The 22,831-nt window shown below is 35.1% G+C and overlaps 1 non-coding gene across 1 annotated transcript; it reads left to right on the top strand.

The window, feature by feature from the left end:
* Positions 1 to 17,520: 17,520 nt before the first annotated feature.
* Positions 17,521 to 17,667, top strand: LOC115303007. Its single transcript, XR_003913759.1, has one exon. It is a non-coding gene; the product is annotated as a U4 spliceosomal RNA (small nuclear RNA).
* The last annotated feature ends 5,164 nt before the right edge of the window (positions 17,668 to 22,831 follow it).

The raw sequence follows: 22,831 nt of genomic DNA, 5'->3' as shown, positions 1-22,831 counted from the left end.
AAATAAATTAACATTAATTTTTTTAAATAAATAAAATTAGAATTTTAAATAACACTAGTGACATTAGCAATGACACTAAATGAGAATAAAATGACAGCATATATGAAAGAACTCTGTGCATCAATCTGTAAATTTTTATTAGAAACTTTAAATAAGGACTGAATTAAAGAAGAAATACTTCATGTTTACTCACATGAAATTTCAGCATCATGCAGGCATCTGATCTCTTCAAATTGATTTATAGATTTATTATAATTTCAAACAAAATTTCAATAGGGTTGTATAAGAAATATGAAAACTGTGACTAATAATATTTGGCAAGGAGCAATTTTTCCAGCATGCAATCTAATCTTACTTTAAAAGACAACAATATAAATGGGATAGAAAGACAAGGATAGAAAAAGAAATTGACATAAATATATATATATATATATGTATATACATATATATAGAGAGAGAGAGAGAAAGAGAGAGAGAGAGAGAGAGAGAGAGAGGGAGAAATATGCTCTCCTGCATAAGGAAACAGAAAAGACATGTTAAGAACAAAACGAGACACTATATTTTACTGATTTGTTGGCAGAAATGTTGGATTGGACGTAGATTACACACAACTATTACACATTGCTGATGGAAATGTACATCTATATATTAAACAAAAGTTGGAAACCCAGTGGTTATTGTTGTGTAGGACTGACCATTAAATTGGTCAATAACTGGGGCACCTGGGTGGCTCAGTCTGTTGAGCGTCTGACTTTGGCTCAGATCATGATCTCCTAGTTTGTGGGTTTGAGCCCCACATTGGGCTCTGTGCTGACCACTACCTTAGAGCCTGGAGCCTGCTTCAGATTCTGTGTCTCTTTCTCTCTCTGTCCCTCTCCTGTTCATGTTCTGTCTCTCTCTCTCAAAAATAAATAAAATTTAAAAAAATTTTAATTAAAAAAATAAAAAATAAAATCCTCAATGACTGAGGTGCCTGGGTGGCTCAGTTGGTTGAGTGTCTAATTTCAGCTCAGGTCATGCTCTCTTTCTCTCTCTCTCTCTCTCTCTCTCTCTCTCTGAAAAATAAACAAACATTAAAAATCAAAAAGTAAATAAATAAAATAAAATCCTCTTTGACCTATTTGTTCCTCTTCTCAGTATAATTCCTGGAGAAATTTAATTTAAGCTTGAGAATGTACAATATGTTCATAGAAGTTTTGTTTGTTTAATTTTTTTAAAGAATGGACACAAATCATCTTTCTGCCTGACAATGAACCAGCAAGTTATGATATATTTACCATATTCTGTAATTTGGACATGCTTTAATTAAAACCCGTATCTAAATTTTTGACTGAAATTTAGATTATACATTGTCTGATTTGAAGTTCTAGAACAAATATTTAAGGTGGATATATGGATTATTTTAGACCAATTTATGTGCACTTAAATAAAAATAAAACTCAACTAGTTTAAATACGTAAGAGGAATCTATTGTTTCAGCTCTGACTACTTCTGGGTTAGCATAATTTTAAGGTAAGTTTATCCATATGATGTGTGAGATATCCATAAGTAGATCCCGAATTACATGGTCTTTACCCCTGTTGTTGTGGAAATAAAGATTAAAAAAAAAATAGGACTGTCAATTGTTGGGAAATAGGACATCGGACCTCAGTTCTCAAGCACTGTCCTTGTGTGTGAAACGTCTTTATTGGACTTCTGCTCCCAGAATGCTGGAAACAAAGGACGTGCTAAAGTCCCAAAGCAGGACAAGCAGGACAGAGCCTTCCTGGTCATCAGCCAAATGCAACAAGAAGCTACAGCACCAGAGATATACCCATGCACGGTTGGAAGCTCTTCCTGCTCTGCCTGCTCTGTAACTGTCTCTATTGTTCTGGTTAAAAATTTACTGCTAACTGAACATTTACTATGCTCTCCAGCCTTGCTAGGAGCATATAAAATAAGATGTTGTTCCTAATAAAGTTTTCCATTAGCCCTCAGCTCTTGGTCAGTCTCCATCTCTTTCAGGGATGTCCACGGTGCCCAGTCTCCCTGGGACCATCCCTTTTCAAGGTGCCCGGTCTTTCTGGGACTGTTCAGTGTTCATGGTGCCCAACCTCTCTGGAACCGTTCATGCTTCCATTAAGGAAGGAGCCTGGTCACATTTTCGGGGTTTGTGAAACTCCTTGTTTCCGTTAGCTGCTTGCTCCTCCTCTCTCCAGGAATCTCCCACAGTCAATGTTCTTTACAATCTGCATTCTAATGGTTGGAATAATTTTCCCTAGTGTATTTAGTGTATTTATTGTATTTAGTATTCTCAGAACTCTATTTCTCTCTCTCTCTCTCTCCCTCTTTTTTTTTTTTTTTTTTTTTTTGAGATAGGATTTGGTTGGACGGATATATCATGTGAAATAAGACAGTCTGGGAACAGGTATCTGGTTGAATGGAGACTGTATTTTTCTGTCGAAGAAGGAGTGAGTGATCTGTTCCTAGGTAATTTCAGAGAAATAGACACCTTTGCTTTATCCTCATGGATGAACTGAAAATAATCAAAGTCTTTGGCCCAGAAGGACACTAATAAATCACAAAAAGCTGTTTCTTTAGAGGTATGGGATTGGAGCCAGATTATAGATCCAAGACTCCATAGGAGGAAGGAAGAACACAAACATTAAAGTCTACTCTTTCAAGGGAAGTAAAACAGAAGAGAATAAAGAGTTAATTTTAGAAAGGGATGTGAGGTGAGACTCTATTGAAAAAAAAAAAGGAAATTCAGAGTTCATATTGGAACTCCAAGATATATTTCTTGATATCAAACTACTAATTGCCATGGGTGTACCCAGGGTCTCTTACTTAATCAGTTAAAAATTAAGTGGGACAACTAAATATGGAATTGATTTGGGGTTGGAGTTAGCAAAGTGCATATGACCATAAAAAAAATCAAGAAGTCAATGGACTTGAGTGTTTTGTCCAGAGAGGTGTAAGCTATGGATTTCGGGTTCTTGGATTAGGAGCTCAACAAAGATATAAGGTAATTGAGACAGTAGGAAGACATATTATGAAGACAGTATGAAGACAAAAGACAGAATGAAGCTTAAGAGATTAAGTTACAGCAATTATACAACAAATATTCTAAGACAGACATTTTATTTAATCATTCTGTGATGAATCTTCCATGATCATATACATTCTAGGGTTATTATGACTCTAGAGGACTAAATAGGGCAAAACATATAAAGTAGTGAGTGCATGTCCAACATATGACATATATTCCATATATATGCTTATATAAATATAATATAATTTATTTATAATAATGAAATTGTATGCATATCATTTGCTTCCTTTTTTATCTCACAGTGTCTAGAATTATTACAGGAAAGAGTGCATGCTGGAGTTTCCTACTTTCAAAAAGAATTTGAAAAGCGGGCATCATGTACTGTCTTCGAATTGAAGTGAAAGATGAAGCCTATAAAAATCCTTCAGTAAACTTTTTATAGTTTCTTGGTGTCAATAATCATTTTGAACAAGTGATTCTCAAATATAAATCTTCAGTAATGACTTGTTCTGACAAATCCCTGTGTTTTTAATAGTCTGTTGTATACTCCTCACACACTCCAGTTCAAAGTTAGCTTCCATGGTATCCAACTTTGTTTTCATTTGCAAACTATCCCTCTTCTTCATTTTTCATCTCCACCTTCTACTGCTTCTCCTCTTTTTCCTCTATACCTGAGCAGTGCTATCTACCTGGCTATCCAGGATGGAAATCTTGTCTTAATTTGAATTTACCTCCTCATTTGGCAATCTCAATAATAGTCATCATTTGTGCTATATGGTTCTTTTTAATGAAAAAAAACATGATATTTACATATTTTTGATATTAAGTAAAGTTTATATAAATTCCTAGCCTCATCATATTTGTGTCTTGGACTCTGTGTCAGGAATCAAAACAAGAAACAAAAAAACAGATGTATATATTCAACAATGGCCTAATTACAATACTGGAAAGTCTCTTATTCTCTCTTTCTTTCAGTAATCTCATCTTCACATATCTTTGTGCTTCCTTACTGGTTTTCCTCCTATCCTAAATATTTTCACTCTGTTTTTAAAAATGTAAGTCCACTGTAAATAAATGTCAATAATTAAACATCTTAGACATTGAGAATACAATGGGAATATACTTTTTAAGTTTGTAATTCTCTGGCAATATATATTCTACATTTATGCGCATGCGCACACACACATACATACACACACACAAAGTAAGTGCAAAAATAGAGTGAGAAATACTATGATATGGAAACCTGAATAATTATGATAACTAAATGCTTGCAAGGGATTCTGACAGAGAGAGCAGAATGTGTAAAGCACTAGAGATTTAGAAATGTTCTGAGAACTCAATTTATATGAGAGCAGAATCTTGAGTATGACATGTATATGAGTAGGAATTTGAAGAATTGAAGCAAACAGAGAATAGAAATGGAATTTCTCTTTATTTATGGTGCAGGGTCTTGTATTTATCCTGAGGATAATCAAAAGTTACTGTAGAAGTTTAGATTGAAGGTAATTAATTACAACTGAACTTTTTTAGTATGGTTTTAACTTCAGTATAGAAGTAGACCACAGAAGGATAAAGAGGAAGCAGAAAGACCCACCAAGAGTCAAACTGTATCATAAAGTAGATGAAAAATTATGAGTTAAGTAAAGTTAATGCCAATGAATATGGGAATATATGATTTATAATATATTAATATACATTATTAATAGGTTTTAGAGACAGGAGGAAGAAGTAAGAAAATGGAGAGGTAAGGAAAGGCACACATATCTGAATCACTCAAAGTGAAGGTTAGCTGTCACCATGGCTTGATAAAAGATGTGGGAGCCTTTAGGGGAAACAATATCATGAATTTAGTGTTGGAACTGTTGAACTTCAGGTGCCTATTTTACCTATTCAAATACCAAGAAGATATTTATAAACATAGGCCCAGACTTTAGGAGAGAAATTTAGGCTGAGAAAATTATCTGCAAATTACAACATGGATATTACAAATATTGCCACGGAAGAGAATGATTTCTGCAGAGATGATGGAAGAAGGAAGAAGACGATCTAGGATAGAATGCTGACAATATCAGAGAATATTTAAAGAAGCCCCATTTTTTTACAACCCACACCTTTTAACTTAACATAAAAATTGCCTTGAGGACACTATTTATCCACAGTGCTGTTATCTGTAAGCTATTAATTATTTCATACTCTATTAGAAGATAAAAAAGGAAACACAGGGAAAAGGAAGTGACTTCATTTTCTAATTATTATTCCATCAGTATGCAATTAATTGCTTGTCACATCATTTTCCTTCTATGATGATCATGCCATTAAGAATAAATTTAATAAATGTCTGGTGAAATGAAGCTGGGGAGTGGTGGGGTGGCAATTTGAACCTGGATAAAGCGACTCTAAAACTGCTGATATAGCCATACAGTGAAATGCCTCTTATGGCCTCCACATCTTGGACATCCACATAGGCTGCTTCCATTGGACCCAGATATTATGAACATAAAGGGAAGGCATGATAGACCTTTTTAGATACTACATATCTGAGAGAAGAATTACTATGGAGATACAGAACACATTTCATTCAAAGCAATCACAGGAATTTCTGTAGAAGAAATTTAAAAATAGTTATTAAAATTAAAAATTCAAAAAATAGTTATTAAAATTAAAAAGTCAAAAAAAATTCAAGAAGAAATGCAACCAAATTCTGCATATTCTTTCTGAATCACCTCTAACAATACTGCTGGGTAATGCCTAATTATTTGAGAGCTTATTACAAAGGTTTGTGTCAGAAAAGGTTCTTCAGTAGTCAGCCATCACAGGATTATGTAATTTGTAGCTCCCGATAATTTCAGTTGCACCAAAGTGGCTGTGCTTAGGAACTTGTTGTAAGAAGTGCTGAGTGTTTTATGAAAGTGTGGAATGACCATACTGTACATCTAAAAATAGTATTATTCCATATGTTAACTCACTGGAATTCAAATAAAAACTTAAAACAATATTGGTCTCTGGGTTTTACTGCTAAAGTCTCATGCTTTATATGTGAAGGGAATAGTTGACTTCTTGTTGTCACAAAATAACAGATAGAAGTTGCTTTATCCCCACTGGTAATAAAGGTAAAAGAACTTAAGTCTTAATTGGGTATAAATATACAATAACTTTTATTGGTTGTGGATACTTAGTTTGAATCAAAAATTCATTTATAGACATGGATTCAGAGACCAAGAAAAAGATGAAGACAATCTCACCTTGCCAAATCTGCTTTTACCCTAGCTCCTCAAATCTTAAATAAAATATTGATATTGTTGTAAAATAATGTTTTAAAAGCACTATCAAATCATGTTGTAAAGCACCATCAAAATTTTTCTGTAATAAAAGTGAGAACAAATTCAATTGCATAAACTTTTCTTTAGGAAACATTCTAAAATTTAATTCATTATGATTGAGTGAACACTTTCATCATCTATAAAATTATTGAGACTCTTTTATTACTGTAATATGTGTAATTTGCCCAAACCTGCCAATCATCCTTACTTAAAAAATTGTTTGTCAGAATATTGTTAAGACAAATACACAACTTGGAATAAATTCAATGACATCTTCACTGAACAGAAAACTCCTATTATTAGGATGACTGCATTATAGCATCTTCTTCATCTTCTATAAAGAAATTTTAGAGATCCTACATTGATTTTTTTCCTTGATGACTTTTAAATAATATGTCTTAGTATGGTAAAACTAGTCCTTCATGTGTGAATTGCTGATTTTTCCTCAATAATTTTTTTTCTACTTTTTCTACAAGTAGGTGTCACTTTCTGTGGCTGTGTCTCAGCAGGATATGAAATAAGGGTGACATGCCATTGGACAAGCTATAGATAGGGTATGAGTGGATATAAGTAAGGGGTATAGGAGAATATTAAGCTAGGTAGAAAATAAGGTAATAGATTTATTGGTTAGGTTACTGTTAGGGGACAGAAATCATATCAGTAATTTGAACTCAAGATTTTTAACACAAAAAAACCTATTATCTAATAGCTACTAATTAAAAAGAGTTAAAGAGTATACTAAAGAAAAAAATTAGAGCAAATCTAAGGATCAATTACCAAAACTGAAGCAGAGTACCCAAGAAAAGTACAGACATGGGAGAATTTTCCCTTCCATCAAGTTGAGATGCAAACTTCATTGGAATGCATGTTTTTTATTCCACACTCTGATGGAGAAGTTTGCTGAGGTCTCATAGTCAAGGATTGAAAATCAGGAAACTGTCTAACGGGACACTGGTGAATCTTGATGAAGAGCTTTCTAGGATTCTGGGGAGAAGCATGAGAAACCTCTCACTAATGTGTCAGCAGGAACAAGTAGGAAGATCCCCACTGGCATAATGCTGAAGCTCAGAGGAGAGCTGTATGCTGGAGTGTCTCTAGATTTCTCTGGAGGGTGAGAACCAGTTGGGGTTCAGCCACATTCTGGCACTGATGCCAGAGCAAGAAAGAAAAGGTCACTGGAAACAGGAAGACAGATCCCTTCCTCCAGCAGTATCTCTCCAATGCTTTCCACTGACCAATTTAACATTGTGCCAACTGGCAAAGGTGAGATATATACAGGTTTACTTAGAAAAGTGACATCTGGCATGGTGGTATTCCTAAAAATTCAAAACCTAATCCCATGAAGGTAACAGAAAACTCATTGAGGGTGGAAAAATGGCATGAGGAGTCTAGCTGAAGGGGATTAACAGTGTATAATATCTTTATTAAAACTCATTATCTTACCTCAAAATATAAGGTACAATTAACCTTTAATTAGTTCTTACAGTTACCACTAACTTGCCATCTACACAGTATCCTCTTTCAGGAGCCCCAGTGGAAAATGCTTAGCAAACTTTTCTATTACGGTTGACTTCAACTCCAGTGTTGATCTGCCGACTGTGATAAGCTTTTCAACAAGTCTGCACAGCTGCTGCACCAGGAAATTTATGGTTTGGTAAAATCTGTCCCAGAGAGAAAGCCAGACTAGATGGTTGGCTTCATATCTATACACTTTGCTTCTCCCTGGTATCTTGACTTCTCAAGTTCAGATTCATTGGTTATCCTAAATTTCAACTTTTGTCTTCCAACACCATGGAAAGAACTGTTAAGATTCTCTGCCTCCTAAGAGATAGTTCTGACTCAGGGTCTCCATATTAATACATCCTTTATAAGCCCTTTTTGTTTTGGTTCTGGTTTGTCCCCTAATCTTATAGTTTTGTTAACCTTACTATCTCTCTCATGCCATTAAAGAGGAGATACCTTTGTTTTATAATTTAGTTTGTTTCTAATTTCTAGTTGTTCTCAATAGGAATATTGCTCTGTGGCATGCTAATTCACCATAGCCGGAAGTGGAAGTCCATGATTTTTTTTTTAATTGCTTACATAACTTACATAGAGTCTATGATTCATGGGAAAAGTATTTGTGAAAAGGGCAGAATACAACCTCTAAAAAGTTTATTTTTTTTCCTCTTCTTTATCTCTGCTGATACTAAGGCAGACTTTTCATCCACATGGTTTTATAATTTCTGGGAGGAAACATGTGTAGAATTCAACTCAAAGTCCTAAATTCAAAGATAATATCATTTATCATTCTGTTAACATCTCTTCTGAAGATCCAATGTGTTCATATGCTGAGGCAAAATGTTAGCCTTTACTGAAATATAGCAGTAGTGACTTACACTATTTCTCTCGTGACTTGAGCCTCAAGAGATTTGAGTAAATCAAGACTACTTAAGTCAGACTCGTCTGTCATAAGGGCAAAAAGGCATAAACCACAGTGTTTTAATTTATTTTAGAGTTTCTGCCTTCCTGAGTGAGATATTACTGAATTTCAAGGTTGGTTTTCAATTAAGTGTGACATGTAGAATATAATCATGCAACCATTTAACAATGTGTCCCTTATGCCGGTGGGGGTCTCTCCTTTTATGCATTGTGTTAGGGTTTCTAATAAAGTATGCAGGGGATTTTTGTTCTCAGGTTGCTACATATTGAGACAAGGAATAAATTTTATGCAAATGAAACACGGAGGGAATAATTAAAGGCAACATATAAGGGAGGGCCTGGAAGGGTAAGTGATATCGTACATGTGCTGAGAATATGGCCAAAATAGACTCCCAGGTAGATAGGTTCTTATAGTAAACATATAGATTTACAGTTCTATACACTGTGAGTTTACATTTTCTTCTCAAAAATGCAAACTAGGAATTTCTGGCTAACAGTTTTTCAAAAGATTTCAAATAAAACAAAAAGCAACATTAGTTTATTTAGCAGATACTTTTATAATTATGCTCCCTAGAAGGCTATATTGGCCTCTAGGGATATAATGATAAGAACACAGAATTTACCCTTATCATTTAACAGAAGAAATTAGTTTTCATCAATTTTTCACAGTAATATATTATTTCAAATTATGAGTGATAAAAGGAAAGCATGCAACATAGTATAAGCATATATAAGAGGAATAGTTGATCTTGTCTGGGAATTGAGAAAGGCTTTCTTGGGTAAATGTTTTGAGCTGAAATATGAACAAATGCCATGTGTTTAACGGAGGAACTTGAGGTAGTAATAGCACTCTAGGCAGCAGAAAGCAGGATGCACAGAGAAAATAAAGGACAAACAACCTGTCTGGAATGAAGAGAGTGCAGAGTGAACCCTGCTTCGTCCGACTACATATCCTGTAATCTCTAACCACCCCACATGAGCTATGGTTATGAGAAAATGCAGGCTTCAGGGCCCTACAGTCTCATTATTGATTACAACCCACGTGATCTAAGTCAACTTTCTCAACTCCCCAAGATGCCATTATTTCATAATGTAAGTGTGGCCACTTGGCTCCTCCCATCCTGGTATCCAATTAGTCCCATTGTATTTTGGTTCCTATTTGAAGACCAGAGTTTGCATGGTAAGGTTTGCCTTACAGCGGTTTATTCAGCCTGTTTCAGATCCAACAAGCAACATCAGAGGGCACAAACATGCTCCAGGAGCAATGAACAGACTGTCACATCACCCACAAAGATTGCACAGGATCTCTCCTCACTGTGGACCCTTTATGACCTCCTCACAAAAGACAGAAATAGCCCGATCTTAGTATGGGCAGATTATCTGAGTATGTATGCAGCTGAAGACGGATGAGGACTGCATTATAGCTCTACTCAGAGATCACTCTGAAACGCAGTGATGGCAGGACATTCTTCAGAAAACAAGTCTTTGTAAGTGACATCTGGTATCTGCTTTGTGTGGTAAATGAGGTAGCCCCTATTTGGAATTTATGCAGATTCACAGACAGTTGCAAATGTTTGGCCTATTGCTCAAGACATGGAAGAAAAAGATCAAAATATAAGAAATAAAGACATGGTATATAGTTTTGTAAAAAGACTGACCAGTGATGGTCACAAAACATGAAGACTGTATTCTTACTGTATCTTAATGCCTACCAGAACCCAACAGCCTCAGAAGATACATTAAATTACAAAATAGACAGGATGACTACACCAGTTGATATCAATAAGTCTCTGTCACAGACCACTCCAGAGATGGCACTGTAGGTACATGAATGGAGCACTCAAAGGACCAGAGCTATAGGCTACAGGTGGCTTCTGTTCACTAAGTCCGATCACATTGCTGACATTTTTGAATGTTCAGTCTTCTATAATGAGAAACTAACAATGAATAACTAGTATAGCATTTTCTCTCAAGGATACCAACTGGTCCGTAAGGGTAAATTGGTTAACTTGGAACTCTTCCACAATGAAATGGGGAAGCGATATCTTTTCACAGCAGTCATTATTTATTTTGCACTTGAGTTTGCCTTTCCTCCCACACTGCCTCAATCAGCACAAACCACTGAAGACTTAAAATGTTTCATTGACCAAAACCGCATCCCTTATGATATTGCTTCCGATTAAGTCACTCATTTTACATTAAAGGAGATACCATCAGTGGGCCATAACCATAGAATTAAAGGATCAACCAAAGAGACTGGTTGAACAGTGTTGTGAAAGCATAGCTATGGTACCAGTTTGGGAATGATGTTGTAAGAGGTATGGCCAGAATGCTGGAAAAATACATGCTAACTCAGTTATCATTATACGCTTCTATTTTCCCAATAGGTATATGCAGATATCTTTAACTAAGAGACAGAAGCAGGAGTATCCCACTTTACCATCACTTCCCGTGACTCACTGGAGAAATTTGTGATTCCATTCTTACAACCCTGCGCTCTGTAGATTTAGATTCCTATTTCTCAAAAGAGGAATATTTTCACTAAGGTACAAGGCAAGAGAAATTCCCACGGTATTTTAAGTTACAGCTGTTGTCTGGGCGTTTTATGTTTATGCGTCTTGTGCTGAGGAAACAGCAAGCAAGATAATGCATCATCCTACTGGTAGAATTAATTAACTTTAGTCATTAGGAGGAGGTATATTAGGGATAAATATATTTTAAAAACCAGGTGATTAACTTGGAAATGACTTAGTACCACCTTGCCAAATCATGGTGGTAGGTAAATGTAAAAGTGCAGCACCCAAGGCCTGAGCAGGATGTGGTAAAGAGAAGATTGAACCTCTCTGGGATGGGTCTTTATCACTACCAGGTGACCCACCTGAGCTTCTAGCTAAGGGTTCAAGGATCGGGTAAGGTAGAGAATGGATATTACGTGTTGCCTCTAGTCCAGTTGCAGGAAATGGTGCTGGCTTTTTTCCATTAATCTTTCTTTTATACTTTCCTGTGGGAAAAAAGGCCCTGCTGCACTGAAGTAGCTGTTGCCAGGACTCAAGCTAAGCAACTGGGTCTAAGTAGATTAGACAGGGCTTTCATGTCCTACTTTGCTGTTCAAGCTACATAGCACGCCCTCCTCCCATATTGGACAGATAGATTTGTTATTCTGCCTACTCAGAAAGTTGTCATCTGAGAGCTTAGTCCTCTTCAGGAATTGTTTCTGCTGGAGAGTCACCTTTCTTTGTTCATGTCTCCTTCTCCAGTCATCTTGTGTTTACTGATTATCCACACAGGGGTACAGAGTCTTAGCCTTGTCCCCAAAACTCAACGCAACTCCAAAGGGCTCCTCTACTCTCAAAGATCCCATCACAGTTGGCACAGATATTGGTCTGACGCCACTGCTGTCCAATATCTCCTTCTGATCGATCTGGTTTCTACTTTTTTTCCCTTAAACACTGATCATAGGAGTGTTCCCTAATAAATTTCCTTTATACACATGTCCATCTCAGTACCTGCTTCTAGGAGACATGTGACACCTTTCAAATTAATATCTTCTTATTGATCAGACCACAGGGTGCATCAAGATACGTGCTAATTATTCTAGATTGTATGTTGAAAGCTGATCCATATGGCATGGCATGGGAATCATAGTGGGGATTTATCTACCTGTACTGAAAGTAGGGAAGCAAAAGCCAAAGTCTGCAACCTGGACAACGCCCACCTTGACAAGTATGAGAGATGCTTAGTAACTGATGCCTCCTGAACTAATTCAGTTAGAACTACTTCAATACAGACACATTACAACTTTCCTTAACAATATACTATTTTCTTGCTTTAACTAACATTATCATTAGATAATGGAATTAATAAATAGTTTACTGAAAAAGAATGCATTTTGAGCAACTGTTAATTCTTATTTATTATTATTTATTAAGCGCATTGCTCTGGCAATTCTATGTTAACAGAAAATTATTTTAAAAAATTTTTAATGTTTTTTATTTATTTTTGAAAGATAAGAAGAGACAGTGCGAGCAGGCGAGGGTCAGAGAGAGAGAGGGAGGTACAGAATCTGATGCAGGCTCCAGGCTCTGATCTAGCTGTCAGCACAGAGCCTGACACGGGGCTTAAGCCTACAAACTGTGAGATCATGACCTGAGCTGAAGTCAGACGCTCAACCGATTGAGCCACCCAGGCGCCCCTAAAATTATTTTAATAATTAAATTCTATTTCTTATTATAGATGTATATTTGTATTTGAGTAATTTACATAGAAAGACATTCATGATTTTTTAATAAACCTTAGACGCCAGTGCATAATTATTCTTTGATCAGTTTACTGAGTGCTATTTGAAATGACATTTGGTAACACAATATTTGTGATACACACTTGCATTTATGCTAAATATTTTCCACCTGACCTCATTTATTTAAAATATCTAATCAAACATTTAAAGTATTTAATATTTATTTTGAACAAAACTGTTGCTTCAGAATTTTATCATTGAATTTTTATTTTATGTTAATATTTAAGTCAGGGTCTATTACAAAGCAAATTTCATAAGAAATATATGCAAAGGAGCTATTTTCCTAGGTGCTAGAATTTGTAAGGCATATTTTGAATAGAGATTGTACTTGGAGAAACTACCCAGAAGACAGTGAATAACAACTATTTGGTTTATCATTAACATTCAAAATTATTTGAAAGACCCTGAGTTTACTGTGTAGGCAATTTAATTATTAGTTTGAAATAGTCTTAAAATATTATTTGTACATATTTTCCCTTTTTTATGTTATAACTATATCCTTTATGCTAACCTCAGATGTTTGCATGATAAAGACAAAGGGCAAAATAAACCTCTTAAACTTCTGCTGCATGTGACAAAAGCCATCAAGACCGCCTATACTGGAGGCAGTTTGTATTACCATAGAGCTTATTAAAGGTTTATTTTCTACAGAGGAAACTTTTCCAGATCAAGAATTTGTGGAGGGATGCAACTATCAAGGAAAATGATATTTAGTATCATAAAATAGAAAAAAGTAAATATTTTATATAATTTACCTATATGCCAGTGTTTTATATAAATGATCTACATCTTTTCTAATAGATAAATAAGTTAGGTACTCCAAGTGGGTACAAGCAGGGAAAATAAAGTTTAGAAGTATTATAAGGTGCTTTGCCCATAGTCTCTCTGTCCAAATGGCTGTATGGAGAAATGTATGGAACTACCCTGACTTCAAACTCATGCTCCATTCTATACTGCCTAATAAGTAAAAACATAATTGTGTATATAATAATCACTGAATGGATTGAATGGAATGAAAATGGACAGTATGAGAAAGAGAGAAGAAAGAAGAAAAAGGACAGGAGCAATAGAGTGAGAGGGAGAAAAAATATGATTATATAATCAAAATTTCAGACAAATGAGGGAGTGCCTGGGTGGCTCAGTCGGTTAAGCCCCCGACTTTGACTCAGGTCATGGTCTCATGGCTTATGGGTTCGAGCCCCTTGTCAGGTTCTGTGCTGACAGCTCAGATTCTGTGTCTTCCTCTCTCTGTCCCTTCCCTGTTCATGCTCTGTCTTTTTCTCTCTCTCTCTCAAAGAAATAAACATTAAAACATTTTTAAAAATTATCAGACATATGATCCTTTTAAGGACTTATAAATGGCTAATGAACACATTTGTGCAGTACGAATTTGGGTTATTTTTTTCATAATATGAGCGTATTTTAAAATGTGGGATGCTTTTGGTTATATTTAACTTGTTCTTTTCCTCACTTTCCATCGATTATGAAAACACATATTTCATAAGTTCCTAGGCCTCTACATTAATTTTGGCTATTTTATTGAGTGTAGTTTTCATAAATTATTTTTGATGTTATATATTTATAAAAACACAGGACCTCAGAGTTAAGGGTTACAAATTTAATCACCCATTTGCTGCTATGTTCTCTCTTACAAATATTTCAGAAATATTTGTACAATTATGATGACCCATAGAAAATCTTTATTCATATTGTCACATGCTGAATATTCAAAATTATATATTATGTCTCACTTGAATATTATCTTAAATCCAGTTTAAACTTTAAACACTTTTACTTATATTTTTTTTGTGTGAGTTTCCAATAAACATAAAAACCTCTCTGCTTAAATTACATGGTATGTTGGACAAATTATTTTAGAAAGTTATGTCTCTGCTCAAATGCATAACACATCATTATGGTATAGTTCAAATTCTTTAGACTGAGTGGAACTGCATTTGAGGAGCTGTTTTAAAGAATTGCTCTAGAGGAAATTTATCTACACCGAGGCTTGATTTAGATGACACAGTTCTAGACTTTGAACTGATATAAAAATGGATGAAACTTTATGTATAGTTGAAAATGAGAGTCTATTTTTATGAGGAAGAAATGTTATTTTGAATCCCAGGAAGCAGATATAATAGTCAGCCTCCAAGATGACCCCAATGATTTTTTCTTGCCCTTCTTCTATTTATGCCCGTGAGTAATCCCATCTAATGTTGTATTCTATGTGACCAATAGAATCGACAGAAGAGGTGGTGTAAGACTTCTAAGGCTAAGTCATATATAAAAATGTAGTGGCTTCTCCAACACCTTCTCATGGATCATTCATTTTGGTTAAAGACAGCTACCATGTCAGGAAGACACTCAGGCAACCTATGGAGACACCTATGTAGTTAGGTATTAACACCTCCTGACCAAACCTGGGACTAAGTTTGCCAGCAGTGTAAGAGAGCTTTCATGGGGATGGATTTTCCAGTCTCAGTGAAGCTTTCAGGTGACTTCAGCTCTGGCTAACATCTTGACAAAGTTGCCAAGATGGTAGAAGTGAACACTATCCATGAAACAAACAACATAAACTCCTACTTTGCAAGACTTACCTACTACTTAATATTAAATAATCCAACAATAGAGAGCAACACTTATACTCCAACTATATTTTGGGAGGCTAATTGATTGCTTCATAAGTTGACTGTACTGGTACACTTCTATCCTGGAATGTCCAGCAATTCATCTTCATAGGGAGACATATTTATACCTGGTAAGGGCCAAACTTCCTGTACACACAGCCTGATTCAATACCACTCTCTGTGGGCTACAGAATCACTGATCCATAGGTATGGAATTCTGAATTCCAAAGCATCAGACCTTAAGATCCTCTTTACACTGAACCCTGGGATCCACCTATGATATCAATTACCATACCATTCAGAAACATTTGGTCTCAGAGAGTATTGGAATGAACTTCTAATAGTGTAACTGATGTGCCAAATGGAAATGCAATATTCTGAAAGACTTGGGTGGGATCCTCCAGGATGTAATATTTGCATTAAATCAGACACCTGTCTATGGAACTGTGTGCCTAATGGAAATCAAACCAAACTAAACCAAACCAACCAACCAACAAAAATTATTGGTTCAGGAACAAAAACAAGAAGTGGGAGTGGAACTACTTACTACCTCTCTCGATAGCCAATTGAGAGACTATTTGTATCAGGTCTCTGTAACTCTGGGATATGGATGATTTGAGTTTTTAGTCCACAAAGCAAAAACAGTAGGGCAGAGGATGTAGCATGTGAAACTGATACCTTTTACAATAGCATGCATTAAACCACAAGCTATGGCTGTTTCCAGGGTCATTTGGAGATCTCATGATTAGGACCCAGCAGGCAAGCATAAGAGCCACTATCTTGGTAATGCAATTGACTGTGAGGAGCAAGAAGAGTGAAAGCTGCTTAGGACAACAAGAGTAGGGAGGAATATGTGTGGAACCCTGGTTATTCACTTTTCAGTCTTTTTTTTAATATTTATTTATTTCTGAGAGAGAGAGCGCAGGAGAGGGGTAGTGAGAGGAACAGAAGATCTGGCCGGCTCTGTGATGACAGCAAAGAGCCTGATGCAGGGCTCAAACTCCCTGAACCATGAAATCATGACCTGAGCCAAAGTTTGAGACTTAACCAACTGAGACACCCAGGCACTCCCACTTTTCCATATCTTCTTTTTCCACCTTAGATATATACAGGTCTTTTTTATTTTATTTATCTTATTTTTTATAGTTTATTGTCAAGTTGGTTTCTATACAACACCCAGTGCTCTTCCCCACAAGTGCCCTCCTCCATGACCATCACTTCCTTTCCCCTTTCTCCCTCCCCCTTCAGCTCTCAGTTTGTTTTCAGTATTCAAGAGTCTTTCATGATTTGCCTCCCTCCCTCTCCCTTACTCTCCCTTCCACTGCTGCAATTCAGAGTGAACCCATATGGCTAATCTATCCTGAGAATGAAGTCCTCTAGTAAGTTATTTTGACTTGAGAACTAGCCACAGGCATAGCTTAAACATTTTGGCAACTTCATTCCATGTGAATCTCTCCCTATTCTCTATTCTTCTAACTCTTGTTTCTCACATGTCAGACTTGCATTGTAGCTTAAAGGTTCTATCTGGCTTCTAGTAATTTCCTTTTTAAACAATATCTTAGAAGCACAGCATCCCTCACCAGTCACTACTTTTGTGAAATCTTTCAGGAGAACCTATCCAGACCTCTCTTTTCACAATTATCAAGTATTGTCTCATAGTTTTTATTACTGAATTTTTATGTGAATATCCTCTCTGCAATTTGATTATAATCTTGTTAAAGAAGGAAAAATAACACTCACAGTAGTTCCCTAGGTATAGTAGTTAAGCAAGTAGTGGTTTTTGCTGTTGCTACTAAATCTACATATTTGAATAGGAATATTAGCTTTGCCCAGTGGTAGTATTATAGCCAATGAGGTTTGTCCGAGATGTGATTATTGCTAAATGAAAAGAATATTATCCATCATTACCTATATTAACCTCCAAAAACAAATTTTAATTGCGCCTGGGTTTATGCATATTATAAAATGCCAACTTTAATACTACACATATAAAAAGTGAAACTGATGCATTTGAAGATAGCATGCATTATTAATTCCGCAGACATCATCCAGAAAGTTCTTGGTAATAAAATCAACTTATTAGTTATTCACATTGAACACAATATTATGAGCCATAAGAAAATGAGATCAAAGAGACATGGGTAATATGGATGTCTACTCAGGAAGCCATATTTTATGATGACTGTGGAAACCCTTGAAATATGTATTTATATAAGGCAATTAAATAAAGAATTTAGAGCTAGAAAGAACAAGGCCTTTATAATAATCTTGTCATTTATATTTATTTTGCAGATATCTATAAAATTAAAAACGTACCACAGTCCTAATGCTGACATATACCCCAATATCATGACTGATGCTCTACCTCGCGGACAATCTATCAGCCAAGACCAAGGTCTTAATGATACATCCTGACCACTTTCACAAACCAATACTTAGCATATTAATAAAAAGAAGATAGACTTTCAAGCCAGACCAACCTGAAACTTACTACATGCTAATTTGATGACCTTGGGTAAGGCAAGTAAGCTTTCTCAAGCTCATAGTCATCATCTATAAGATAATGGAAATGCCTGTCTTCGACAGCTGGGTGAGGAATAAGTATAATGTTCCCGGCATGCAGTAAGCACTTAATAGTGATTATCATTTATCTCTATTGCTCTTGTCAAGCCAGTCATGAACAATAATGTAGAAATGATGTTTACAGTACCTAATAAAAGTGCATTCTTTAAGAAAGCAATACCAATGAGTGATCTGCATTTATCTTTAGAGAATTAAAGGTTTTAAAAAGATTATGTTAAATATGTAATGATGAAACATTTTTAACCTTTTTTTTTGGTAAACAATTCAAGTTTAAGTTTTAAAGAAGAAGCTACATTGTAGCCTTATTTGTCTCCGGTACTTAGGACAAAAGTTTATAGTAAAATATAATTTTGTTCACCCATGAACCTTTAGGACTTCTCACAAACCATCGATGAACTTCTAATAACATAGAACTAGCACTGGGATCAACTATCTTCGTCTTTTTTTTTTTTAAAGGAGAAAGTTCAACATAATTTTAAAGATAATTTTCAAGTACTAGATGCTGAGAGAAATAGGAAATGTGTTCCGATTGAATTTTGCATTCCACATTTTTTCTTGTTTAAATAAAATAGGTAAACAATTTAGTAAATATATTTCTATGAGTAATACATCTAACATGAGGCAAGATTGGCTAAAAAACATTGGAGGATTATTAAAACCACTGGCTCACAAACACACGGCATATGTTCTGTGATACCTCTTAGGAGAATGTTTCAAAGTGTTCTTATTTGATCTGTGTCTCATCATCTCTCTTTGGAAAAATAGTGCTATTCTACATATGTTTAGCTTTGCTTTAGTAATTTATGATTACAAAATGAAAATTTTGACTTGGAACAAAAACAAATAAGTACAAAGCATTTTTTTTCTTGTGCCATGCTGGTTTTCTTTAATCTCCTCAGAAGCCAGAATGACCTGGACAATAATAGCGCTTTTTAATTATTTGAAAACATTTGAACACAACCAGGTATGACAAGCAACAACAATGTGAAAAAACACATTGACAATAAATTCACTTATGGTTAGAGACATCAATCGGTAGGATGTGATCATTTATCAATGAACTGATGCCAAAATTCACACTTTTATACATGTATATATAAACATGTCAATTTCCGTGTCACAGAATAGTTGTGCATGCTGCTTTTCCAATTAGACGTTTAGTTACAACACGATTTATTAGAATTATTTTGAAGGACTGTGCTACTTTTTATGTATTTCTGTGTATGCAGGTAATAGAGCCTAATATTTAAAAGTCAGGCTGAGGGGGGCCTGGGTGGCTCAGTTGGTTGAGTGTCCGGCTTTGCTTTAGGCTCAGGTCATGATCTTATGGTTCCTGGGTTTGAGTCTGGCATCGGGCTCTGTGCTGACAGCTAGCTCAGAGCCTGGAGCCTGCTTCTGATTCTGTGTCTCTCTCTCTCTCTGACCCTCCCCTGCTCACGCTGCCTCTCTCTCTCTCTCTCTCAAAAATAAATAAAAAGCATTAAACAAATTTAGAAGTCAAACTGAATGCACTTGGATTCTGGCAATGATTTTTAACCTGAAATTGTATGGATGTTATAAAGTTACAGTTATTTTAACACATGTACTCACAAACGGAATCAATGCATTCAGCGAAAATAGTATCCTAGGAGGGAATCCATGTTTGTGTGAATGAGAAAAGCTGATGCAGTATAACTTAACAAGCTTATCAAAATTAATATTCATACAATTTTATATGTGTGGCAGGGGAGAGACTAGAACAAATTAATACTATTTAAAAGTTTAGAGATTATCCACAGAAAGTTTATACATTAGGAGAAAGTTTAGAAGTTATCCAGTAGAGTTTTCTAATTTAAGTTGCCTAGGCTCTTTGTAATTTTAAAACCCATGCTAGGAAGAGAAACTAATTCTTTAAATATATGAAAAACTAATATATAGCATATTTTCAAAAGTATGCTTCATGGTTAAAATCTTTTTGCATTTAACTCAAATATTATTTAAATATAATGGAAAACATATATATATATATAATACACACATACACATGTGTATGAATTTGTGTGTGTATGTGTATAAATGTATTCCTAAGCTTCATGTATTTAGCTACTATGTAGAAAAATAATGTATACTAATTATGCATACTAATTTTTGCTTCTGAAAACAAAAACAAAAATTGCTTTTTATTAAATAGAAAAATGAATTATCAGTTTACTGTGACTTGTTTACAAAGAGAACCTCACAGAATCTAGGGAGATAAAAATAGATCCATGTTTGGAAAGACTCACATACGTCCTATGTATGCAGTATCAGTTTGATTAGAAAGAAAAATGTAATTATAATGCAGTATTTGTAAAATGCTCACAATAAAATTTAGTTACAAAATTAAAAATTAATAAACTATATTTGATACTTACTGTGGTTGAACAAATGAGAGGAAAAAGGGTTTAACTTACCAACATATATAAGATCCAGGGAGGCTGAGTTAATCATGCTCATTTTTTAAGGACTCATTTATGATTAAAGGCTAGGGAAATGAGCAGAAGGCTGTGGATTTTTCATAGCTGTCTGCTCAGAATGGTAAGGGCCATCTTTCACTAATCTACGTCTACTTAGGAAATTATCTGTTAGCTCCCATTTATTCTGCTCACTGTCTTTGGTAGATGTTTAAAGACAGAAACAAATGAAAAAACTACATTATTAATGCCTGTAAATCTGCACATAGTAGAAGTAATTTGACTATATCTTAAATATTGGCCAAAAGAATCTCAGAAGACCTCACAAGACCTCAGAGGTAGTTTTTTTTCCCCCATTAAATTCAATATTTTCCTCTTTCTTTTTCCCTTTTCACTTACAGCTACACATCAATTGTGATCTGTTAGGCACTCTCAGAAGCCACTCTTTTAAATGCCTCATGTCAAAAGTTTTTCATTGTTACACTTTCTTCCAATAATTATGAAGCATTGAATATTTTCCAAAGACAATATTTTAATTAGATATATATCCCATTTCTATTTCAAATGGTTTATGAGTGAATATCTCCATAATCTATATGTTGATACAAATCATTAATAACCTAGCCAAAGAATACACTGGATGCTTAAACACCTTGCTATTGAACAATGTTTGTTTGCTTGTTTGATTGAGTTTTGTTTTCGTTTTTTGGTACAAACTCAATTGTTTTGAATGGAGAACTGAAGATAGTATCAAAATGATTAACCTAAAAATTATCTTTTTTTCATGTATCAGCACATCTCTAAACTCATTGCTGTGCTTTAGAGTGAACTCTTCAATATCTAGATAATTGCCTTAACTATTCACAATAGTTTGCATGTTTATCAAAGATATCCTCTTCATTAAATACTTAAGATGATCACCAGAAAAACAAATGCTGTAATGTTATTTTTTGTAGTATACTAGAGGCGATGATTCTTTTTAAATCATTTCTCTGCTTATATTACAAGAAAATTAAATATATTAAGAACTGTGTCATAGCGACACGAAGCTGCTCACCCCTGCGGAGCTCACACAAGCACAGGGTCTGGCTTCCCTCTGAGACTCCAGGCCCCTGAGGTCCACATTCAACCCCCATTTTGTGACATGTGTGATTTCCAAGGTGGAGTGGGTGGCTCTCCTGGATGTGGTTGATACCATGTATCTGCCTGATGTACCCAAAATGCCATTTGAGGGGTTATAAGCATGATGAGAAATGTCTGAGGAAGATGGCCATGTGCTGCTGGAGGTGGATGTGTTGCAGACACCCTGCAATGCCCTGATGCTCCTCATCAGCCGTGGGATCCCTCCACTCAGCTGAGTGATGAGGAGGGCAAACTTAATCCTGCCAGGCGCTACAGATGTTCATTCTGTACCTGTGTATATCTTTGCTTCTGTATATCCTGTGCACTAGGTCTGTCATGTATATCTTCAACCCTTGACTTGGTGACATCCAAAATGCAGTGTTCTTGAGTGTGATATATATTTTTTCTCATTAAAGATTCAATCATCTGTCCCCAAAAAATAATTGCATTTACTTAATATATTTATGATTATTGTTTTAATAACACATTGACAAAAGAGACTATAGCTAATATATATATTTCTAGCCCTGACAACTCAACAGAAAAATATTAACTAAAAGTTATGTTAAAAACAGTGGTACTGGACACTTTAAATTAGTATCTTGAACATTTTAATTATTATAGAAAATTTTAAAATTTAATTCATCTTGGGACTTTTGGTGTAATTTAAATATCTGCTTATTTTTCTAAATTGCATTAAAGGAATATATACCTTGAATGTTTTACCAATAGTTACTTTAAACCTTATATTCTATCTAACTCTCAAAATATAATATGTTGTATCTTAAATCTATTTATATGTATCATATTGTACTATATTTAGTCACACAGTATGTAACTGACATATTATTCTTGTTTTTTAAAATAGTTTATTGTCAAATTGGTTTCCATACAACACCCAGTGCTCTTCCCCATAAGTGCCCTCCTCCAACACCACCACCTCTTTTCCCCCCTCCCCCTTCCCCTTCAACCCTCAGTTCATTTTCAGTTTTCAA

This window comes from Suricata suricatta, chromosome 1, assembly GCF_006229205.1.
Source record: "Suricata suricatta isolate VVHF042 chromosome 1, meerkat_22Aug2017_6uvM2_HiC, whole genome shotgun sequence".
In the NCBI taxonomy this organism is placed as follows: domain Eukaryota; kingdom Metazoa; phylum Chordata; class Mammalia; order Carnivora; family Herpestidae; genus Suricata; species Suricata suricatta.
Note: the sequence above shows the minus strand (reverse complement) of the source record. Positions and strands in the feature narration are given on the sequence as shown.